The 8,740-nt window shown below is 36.0% G+C and overlaps 1 long non-coding RNA gene across 1 annotated transcript in view; it reads left to right on the top strand.

Annotated features, from left to right (window-relative positions):
• The first annotated feature begins 912 nt into the window (after nt 1–912).
• The window catches only part of LOC309639224, a 1,035,697-nt gene continuing 1,027,869 nt past the window's right edge, over nt 913–8,740 (top strand). Inside the window, exon 1 of the long non-coding RNA XR_014251531.1 lies at nt 913–998. This is a non-coding gene — a long non-coding RNA (uncharacterized lncRNA). The remainder of the gene's footprint in view (nt 999–8,740) is intronic.

The following is an 8,740-nucleotide window of genomic DNA, read 5'->3' as shown; positions in this document are numbered from 1 at the left end:
GTGTGTACAGAAACTCACAAGGGATAGTGAAGCACCACGGGGCTGCAATAAGGGAGAGTCCATCACCACAACTGGAATTGAATGGTTACTGAAATCCAGTTTCTCACAATCGAAACTGAGCCCCTAGAAAAAGTTAAATTAAAATTCAAATCACATTAAGTTTTCATGGTGGGGGATGGTGAGGGTGTGATTAGAAAAAATATCCATAAGGTTGAATGGGAGAGGGCAAAGATGATGGCAAATGAAAGTTGATTGATAGGCACAGGTTTACAGGAACCTCCTAGTGGCTATGACTAAGGGGGAGCCAGAATGCCGTGGAGTCCAGCTGATGTCAACCACAGAAGACAGCCCAGAGTGCAGGTGAGCTCAGCTGGTGGCTTCCACAGATATCAGGCTCTAGGGAAGAGAGCAGAATGGAGAAGGTTGGCGATGCAATGGGCCATGGGGATAGAAATGGAGGTTACTCGCATAGGATCCAAATTGTAGGAGAGAAAAAATAATTCTCCTTCTCTGCTTCTGAGTTCTTAACTGAGACCCCTGTAATCAAAGATAGAGTAAAAGCAGGAAAACAAACAGAATTTTATTAACATGTATACCTCATGTACACATGGGAAATACCCAAGGAAAAATGTGAAACTCTACCTCTGTAAGTCTACCTCTGTTTACCCTGTTTGTAGGGCATGGCCCTTCCATGGTATTTGTCTCCTGAAACTTAGAATTTTACCAGGAGATTTAACTTGCTTCTTCAGAGGTTTTCAGCTTACCTCTCCAGCATCTTGTCCTAGGTAGCTTCAAAATTTGTGAAGTGTTTTGTGAGGGGGGCCAAGCACGTAGGGAAGTACATACTTTCTCCCTTTAGTGTGTTTTGTTTCCTCATCACTGAGAGATTGGAGGAAGTTCACTGTCTTTTTTTTTTTTTTTTAATTTATTTATTTATTTATGGCTGTGTTGGGTCTTCGTTTCTGTGTGAGGGCTTTCTCTAGTTGTGGCAAGCGGGGGTCACTCTTCATTGCGATGCGCGGGCCTCTTCACTATCACGGCCTCTCTTGTAGCGGAGCACAGGCTCCAGACGCGCAGGCTCAGTAGTTGTGGCTCACGGGCCCAGTTGCTCCGCGGCATGTGGGATCTTCCCAGACCAGGGCTCGAACCCGTGTTCCCTGCATTGGCAGGCAGATTCTCAACCACTGCGCCACCAGGGAAGCCCTCACTGTCTTTAAGGAGAGGTCAGCTGAGCTCTCCACACCACCACAGCGCACAAGATCTCTGCAACCGTCCATGCATTTGAGTTTGCCCAAGTGTCAACTTTGTCGCTCCTAGTCCTTCTCCCTAGGCTAACACTGGTCTTTGGTCCACTCCCAGAATTGGCAAATGTTCCCAGAGCCAACACAGCCTGCGATCATCAGCTCACTTTCAGTGATTCTCTTTTATCCATACTTATAAATCACCCAGGCTTCATTGCTTTCATAATTCTTTGCTACCTTTAATATTGAATTTCATTTGGTAAATTTCTAGCTTTTCTCAAGTTGGAACAGTAGAAGCATTGGCCCTCCTGGTTTACTTTACTACCAATTTTTTTTGGGTTTTTTTTGGCCATGTAGCTTGCGAGATCTTAGTTCCCCCACCAGGGATTGAACCTGCCTCCTCAGCAGTGAAAGTGCTGAGTCAGCCCTAACCACTGGACCACCAGGGAATTCCCTATCAATTTGAAAATAAGAAAAATTCTATAGGGGTAGGAGATTAAGAAGTAAAAACTATTAGGTATAAAATAAGCTATAAGGATATATTGTACAACATGGGGATTATAGCCAATATTTTATAATAACTATAAGTAGAGTTTAACTTTTAAAAATGGTAAATCCCTATATTGTACACCTGTAACATATAATACTGTACAGCAGCTATACTTCAATTAAAAAATTAAAAATAAATAAAATATTCTAGACAATGTTTTCTCCCAACACGACAATTTTAATTTCCTCATTCATTAACTTAAAAAATGCATAATTAAGAAAGCTAATATGCATTTATTAGTACTTTTAAATAAATTTGAAATTTATTAATCACAACAGAATTTACAAGCACTTGAAAAAAATACTACGTATAGGTTATAATGTATTTTCAGACTATAGGCCAAATACTTTTGTACGTTGATTCCGGGGACGTTGCATAATCACAAGTTACAGATTGGCAGCCACATGATTAGTTGCTTTAATGAAACATAGTCAAATTCAATAGCCTGGGCAGTGTTAAAAGATAAACTGAGGCCTATTAAAATTTTAAGAGTGTATTGGAGGAAAAATCTATTTGAATCAGGCAGTGCCAAAGCTAAAGCTGTTAGGAACACTATACTGACAGGAGCCAGGAGAAAAACTTTTATAGAAAAAAAGGTGAAAACAAAGAAAGGAAATTATTTAATTGGCTATAGCTTAAACATTCGCCTTACTTGGAAAAGCCTAGTTGTGATTGGTTGCCTTAGGTTTTGGTTTCTAAACCTTGAGGCATTTATAGGCTTAGGTTTTGATTTGTTACATAGGCTGCTAAGGCTTTAGAACCACCTCCGTCTAATGGCCTCCTTGTTTAATTAACAGCAGGAATTAAATTCTGCCAATTCTGAAGCCAGATCTCAAAACCCTGCAACCTCCTCATTAAAAGATGAACTTGTGAGCAAATTAAATAATAGTATGGATCTTCTGTTGAAAAAGTTTTGGGTTTGGGAAACTTTCGTTTAGTAACTGCATCATATAATATTAAATGTTACATGGCATTATCATTACTATTAAAAAATCTACACTTTGTTTTTGTTTGTTTGTTCTTTAAGGGAATAATGCAATAGGAAGATTCTGGAGATAGTATTCTGTGCTTATCCTACCTGCTTCCAATACGGAATCCAGGTTTTTTGTGCATCCCTGGCTGAAAGGATTTTTGTTATTAGACTAAAGCACAACTTGCTCCTAAACACTCTGTTTTCTAAACTCTGTTTTCTGGAGTATCTGATTCCTAAATGAGATTTTGGGGGAAGAAAAAATTTTCCCTCTACTCTTCTAGGTTCTTGGCTGAGATACGTCTGTAATAAAAGATGGATTAACAGGAGAACAACAGAAGTTTAATAACATATATACCTCCTACATTCATGGGAGATACCCAGGAAAACTGAGTAACTCCCTGAAATGGCCCAAGCCACCATTTTAAATACCATCTCCAGCTAAAGACAAAAGATGTTTGGGGGAGGGGATTATGGGAAGTTACCAGGGAAAAACACAGTAAATAACAGTAAGGTTGTTATGCAGATTTAAGTCATTGCCTTCTCTATTGATAAGAGTTTCTAGAGACTTAGAGTCATTCTTCTGTTTCTGGTAGAGAGAGGGAGATGCCATTACAAATGGAGATTTTCCTTGTAAATATGAAGGCTTCTTACAAAAGGGTAACTTCTACTTGGTTTTCAGAGCTTCTCCTATGTCTGCACCTTCTTGAAAATAACCAGGTCAAGGTAATCCTAATGCCCAAGAGACATATTATAGGGTTCAAATTCTGCTCCCCTTCAGTATAATGCTAAAGGGAACTGGGGGTTAGGATGTGGTAAATGAGAGTAGAGGAGATAAAGCTTGGTAGGTCCTGCTCCTGGGTGAACTCCAGGGAGATGTCTAGTTCTGTGAGAGGACTGGCCACCAGACCCAAGGCATCAGAGTTCCTGGAAAGGACACCCTTGTCATCCATAGTGGTGTGCTTTTAAGTGACCCATATATAAGTGACCATGTGAGTTTTAAAAAATAACTATTACTGAAAGTCTAATGAGTAGAGTCTTTTCCCTAGTTCTCCCATATCCGGACAAGTTTCTTTAATTCTTTTATTCTCCTAGGGGAAGAAAGAGAGTGAACGTAACAACTAAGATTCAATTTCCTGGCAAGTCAGTCAGACAAGATCTCAATGTCACATTTAAATACATGTTTTAAGTTTTCAGTATTTTTCCTCCCCAAATTATATGGTTTCAAAATCAATATAAAATAAAGTACCAAAATAGATATTCAATAAATCAAATTATTTGTTAGTTACAACAAGGATGTAAAGGCATCAACACTGGTTAGATAACTGGGCTCCAAACCAAGCATGTTCCCCAAGAAAATTCCCAAAAGAAAAGCCAGAATCCTGAGCCACACATTAATCTACCTGAATTTAAACCCTTTGAGTATTTTACGTATGTACACAGAGCTAACAAATCCTCATCGAATTTTTTAAGCATTTTGTAATGATAACTGTAGGAATTATTAAAAAGAGTTTCAGAACTGGCCCAGCAAGAGCTGAGTGAGTGCTAGGTGTTTCAGGATCTGTTGTAGAATGAAAAGGCAATATATGAAATTGTTACTGAATGAAAGTTTGTGTGTCTGACGCACAGTGGGGCCAAACAAACTGGAAGGTCGGACTTTGGAGCAGAGAAAGGTTTATTGCAGGGCCAAGCAAGAAGAATGGGTGGCTCGTGCTCAAAAACCCTGAACTCCCTGAAGGGTGTCAGGGAGAAGTTTTTATAGGCAAAATTTGGGGTGAGGGGTGCAGGGTGTGTGACTTTCTTCTGATGGGTTGGTAGTGAGGTAAAGGGGTGGTGCTCCAGGAATCTTGCACTCATTCTGAAGTTACCATCCTCCAACTGGGTGGGGGCCTTTGTTCCTGCAGAACAACTCAAAGATTTTGTTATGTATATCCCTTGTGCAGGAACCAGGATCCTGCTTTAATAGCTGCACCATCGTTGTTTCTTGATTGCTCCCCCTTTGTTTCTGCATTCTCTTACTTCCCTGATTAGTAACTATTTGAATCTGCTCTTTGGTATTAAAGAAGGTCTAGGAGACTGAAACCTTTATCCTGCAAATAAGAAATGGGGGACACAGAAAGGTGTTTGTACCTGGGAGGACCCCAGCAGAGTCCTGCTCCGTTTCAATATGAACATCTTACTGAAGCATCATTCACAGGCTCTTTAAATGAGGGAAAGACCTTGTGCCTCTCCCCACACCAAATTCCTCCTAGTGAATGCCATATCCTGGTTCAAAACTTATATTTTACTCAGTGAAGTGGCAGTTCCTAAAGAGTTAATATTTTAAAAGAAAGGAAAAAATGAGAGTAAAGGCAGTTTCTAATAGAAATTATTTGCAAAAATAAATCCCATTGTAAAATGTAAGGATTAATGTATTAATCAGAGCTTTGTGAACTCTCACATTAAGCAGCTTTGTTATGCTAATTCACTTGTAAATGAAGAATGGAGTGATTCTCCCATTATTGAATATCATTCTTTAAAGCCTGATTTAGAATAATAAAGATGTCCTTTATGCTTGTAAATGATGCTAAGTTTTAGATCAGGAGTCTATTTTAGTGAAAAGTCACCTTATTTTTTCAAGTTACTACATACACATTAAACTTTATATTTAGTTTTATCCAGCCCATGAAATGTACAAAAGAAATATCTTCCCCGGAAGGAAATGACAAAAAACAACCTTGGGAATTTATTTCCTTACTATCTCCCACTAAAAGGCCAATGTATCATAAACTGAGGCAAATCTCAATGCATTCACAACAGAGGTCACAACCTGCTGACTTGAGGGTTACAGATTCAAAAATGGTGTCCAGTTTTCTCTTTAATGGTTTGCTTTTTAAATATTTGAATTGTTGTAAATATTTTTAAATTAAGAGATTACATACCAACGTCCTGATTTCTGGATTTTTGTGGAAAATTGGAAGACATGACAACCTTCAGACTTGGAACAATCACCTGGTGGTGAATAGTAGCTATTGCTAATAAACCAACATTCTCTGCAGTTCATACCAAATGTTAGGTGTAATGTATCATCATAACTTGTGCTATAGTTCTTAGAATTACAAGAAAAGTGATATATTCTTATAATCTGTCTCTAATAAAATAGGAAAATAAAAGATAAACTGAGAGAGCTATAATCTTCAAGAAAAATACTTTTTGCATAAAGTAAAAATATTATTACATTTTAAAATAAAAAATTATTATACTTTATAAATAATACAAGTACACATGATAAAATCTACCACATAGTTAAGAGTGGCAACCAACATAAGAAAAGAGGACCAACTGAGGAAAATCTCAATGAACTAATAAAGAACTGAATTTCATCGGGGTTTCTATATTTTGTTGATTTTTGAAGGCTGTTTTTAAATCAAATGCTGTTATAAATTTACTTATTTCTAACATAAAAATAATGGCAAAATGTTTTATAGATTTTAAGTTTATAATTGAGGATCCACTGCATGTAATACAAAGTAAAGGTAACAAGCATTTGCACATTTCAATCTATCTCAAAATACTGTAGCTCAGCTTATTGGAGAGATAGCTGGGGATTGACAGAAAAAGGTGTTGGAAAAAGTAAAATAATTCTATTGCAGTTAATTAAAAGGAGATATTAAAAATACCATACAGTTATCCATATTTCTCTTGTTGTAGTGAGAATTGGTTAACATTTTGGGCATGGAGTTTCTGAGAAGCAAAATATCAAGAAATGACTAATTTTTTGTCTGTTGAGAATTCTGAATTATTAATTGGTTAAGATGAGTAAGCAAGAATACAGATGCTCCTCTGGTAGTAACAACAGATTTAAAAATTAAAATCAATGTTTTGAAGACCATGGTGCTTAAATCAGTCCATTGCTTTCAGAAATTCCCATAAGATAAAACACTAAAATTAAATATATTAACACTTGGCAATTAATAATATAAATTGAATTCTCAACAAACCATTTTCACTTTTCTTAATTAATCATTTGCCCATTAGAATATTTTTAAAATGATGAATTGAAATTTTATAAGTAAACTATACATAATCATTGAAATAAATATATGTAAACAGTCTAAGTATGTTGAACATTGAATTAATAAATTGGAATAGAGCCTTGAAGGGCCATTACATGTCTGCACCAAAATGCAAGACAATGATTTATTTCAGCCATATTCTGATAGAGTATTAAAAGTTTATTAAATGTGTATTTCCTGCATCTCTATTGCTTATAAAGTTTTTAGTAAAAGATTTCTTTTAAATTTGATTCAAATCCCTTTCTCATTAGGTCTTAGAAGAGTACCTAAAGACAGTCACACACATATAAAATTGATGTATACCGTACAATGCTGTTTCTTTGGCCATTCAATATCTAAAATATTGTCATTATGCTACAGTTATCCCATCCCCAAGTTTGAGTTTTCTGGCAACAGGTATCTTAGCCAGAAACAAACATATATTCCATTGCCCAAGCCAAACAATTTTCCAGACTTACCCATGTGTGCCTCAGCTAGCCCCGGTGCCAAAGAGAGCTCAATCTAGTATTTATTTTAACCAGCAGCAACTTGTAAAGTAAATGTATTTGCATTCTTAATGATCAAATATTTAGAATAGTTATACTAACATGAACATATTTTTTAAATGTAGAATTTAAAGTTTAGACCTGTCCAAGCATTTATCTACAGGATTTTAATTCCGTATAAGGCATTGTTTCAAAGCTATTGCCCCTGCAAATCTTATTAACTCTGGCTTTACATAGACTAAGAAAATGTTAAGTCATTAAAATGAATGCTGTTCAGTCCAGTCATCACAGAAATTATTTCTTGCATTTTCTCCATTGTAAAAATTCTCCACAGAATGTCCTAAATGTCCTTATTTGTGAGTTTAATGGAAAGTAGTCAAGAACAGACTCTGGAGCCAGAATACTTTGATTTGAATTCTTGTTCTGCCATTTAGAAACTGTATGACCTTAGGCAAATCACTTTACCTCTTCTTGGCTCAGTTTCTTCATTAAACATGGTTGTGGTCAAGATAAAATTAATTTATATACATAAAGCTTTTAAAGCTGTTCTGACAAACAGTAAACAGTGCATAAATATAGCTAAAATTTTCAACTTTCCTATTTTTTCTTCCTCTGTTATAATGCCCATTAAATTTATTTATAATAAATAACCTTATATTAATTCCTGTAACCTTAGTGAGTGCATCTACGCATTCCTCATGTATCAGGTGACTATAGACTAAGTAATAGTTCTTCTATTCAACCACATATTCATCCATAAATTTATTTATTTAGTAACCAAAATTTTATTAAATCACCCTTTTTCCAGCCTCCTTTCTAGATTCAAATGAAGCATACAGTCTAGTGGGAGAGTAAAACCATGAAAATGAATAATTACAGCAGATCTTCTATTAAGATTATAGTAACAGTACTTAAATTTGCCTGAGGGGGTTCAGAAAAGCTTTACAAATTAAATAAATTTTGAGTTGAAACATGAAGTATGAGTAAAATATGTCAGGCTGTTAAGGAGTGTGGGAAGACATGCATGAAAAGGAGAAGAAGGCCTGGCAAATCAACCCTCACTCTAAAGACTAAATAGAAGCTATCCTAGAGAAATTTGAAGGCTGTAGAGCACTAAAAGTAACCATAGCAACAACCAACCTCAAATTCAGTCCAACTTCTATCTAGATTAATTCAAACTTCCACATTAATGTCTGGTAGAAGGAAGCATAATAATCATTTACCTCAATAATTAATGACCCTACTTAAGCTGTCTAGCTTTCAACAAATATCTATGAAGCATCAAGAAGGAAAGAAAAAAATAAACACCCTGTGAAGAAACCAACCAACCAACAGAACAAGACTTAACTATGATGTAGATGTTAAACCATTTGACAAAGAATGTAATATACCTGTGATTAATATGTTTAAGGGCTTAATGGAAAAGGTGGACAGCATAC

This window comes from Balaenoptera physalus (assembly GCF_965194825.1).
Source record: "Balaenoptera physalus genome assembly, chromosome: 12".
Classification (NCBI taxonomy): domain Eukaryota; kingdom Metazoa; phylum Chordata; class Mammalia; order Artiodactyla; family Balaenopteridae; genus Balaenoptera; species Balaenoptera physalus.
Note: the sequence above shows the minus strand (reverse complement) of the source record. Positions and strands in the feature narration are given on the sequence as shown.